The sequence below is a fragment of the Etheostoma spectabile genome, chromosome 9 (genome assembly GCF_008692095.1).
Source record: "Etheostoma spectabile isolate EspeVRDwgs_2016 chromosome 9, UIUC_Espe_1.0, whole genome shotgun sequence".
In the NCBI taxonomy this organism is placed as follows: Eukaryota; Metazoa; Chordata; class Actinopteri; order Perciformes; family Percidae; genus Etheostoma; species Etheostoma spectabile.
In genome coordinates, this window is record NC_045741.1 from 20021979 (window position 1) to 20023059 (window position 1081).

General features: G+C 39.7%; 1 protein-coding gene across 6 annotated transcripts in view; it reads right to left on the reverse strand.

The window, feature by feature from the left end:
• Positions 1 to 715: 715 nt before the first annotated feature.
• Positions 716 to 1081, reverse strand: part of ttll7 (tubulin tyrosine ligase-like family, member 7) — a 68099-nt gene continuing 67733 nt past the window's right edge. For all 6 annotated transcript variants that reach the window (XM_032525847.1, XM_032525851.1, XM_032525850.1 and 3 more), the window contains one exon: positions 716 to 1081. This exon is cut by the window's right edge and continues 273 nt beyond it. The gene's annotated coding sequence lies outside the window, so the exon portion shown is untranslated.

The following is a 1081-nucleotide window of genomic DNA, read 5'->3' on the forward strand; positions in this document are numbered from 1 at the left end:
GGGGGGGGGGGAGGCTGTAGCTGCTCGACCGAGGCAAATTGCCGCTGTTACATTACAGAACATTTGGGCTGATGAGCCGAGTCATTCAACGTGCCGCACAATCTGTAAGTGATCTAACACATCCTTATTCTCTTTTATTCATCCGTACTCCAGATGACTAAAGATCTAAAATTTGAAGTGTCTCCTTCTGAGTGAATCCCATAGAAAGACACAATAATTAATGGCAACACATAACTTCAAGTATATTCCAAACGCAGCTCCTCTGTCTAACCACTACGTCTGGGTGAGGGACTAAAATCTAGACATGCAAACACTACTGTAATGTGCACCCGCTTTCTCTTTCTGTGACATACTGCAAAGTGTATATTAGGAACTGGGTGCTCTCTTAAGACTTAAGTTTGGCTCTTTGAGCTGTGGTGTGAAAGTCAGCTCGTTCTCTCTCTAAGAGGCAAAGAGGCTTGGCTTTACAACTGACATTCTAAACATTATGTTGCTTAATAGTGCTGCACTTAATATCACACAGGTAAAACATGAAGCATTAGCATTCAAAAGTTAAACATTTTGAGTTCTCTGGGCACCGCCTCTCCACTGTAAAAACTGGAACATAAAGTGACTGTTGAAACATTTATAAACAAAGCCTCTGATATAAGTTACAAAATAAATTAAATTCGGACATAAAATAACTGATTACAGGCAGCAAAAATATTTTTTTTTCCATCCACTTTCTCAAACAAGGGATAGCTTTGTTGATATTATTCCATATCTGCATTCTGCATTCACTGCATTCATGGAATACCTTACAAAATAAGTAAGTACATAAATAAATAATCCTTGCATTGTTTAGTAATCATTATTCTTTCCTTTTACAGTACCATGACTTATAACTGTACAGTGAGCAGGTATAATACAGCAATTACAATGAGAAAAGAGGGGTAAACCCATTGTCTGGTGTTTCTGGGGCTTTAGCGGTCGTGAGTACCTGTGGTTTGCTGGTCCAGGCCAGTCCAAACTAATCTAAACTGAACAAGGCCCTTTAGCTATCCCAAATCATCCGGCCTTTCTTTGTTGGTCTTCCACGGGG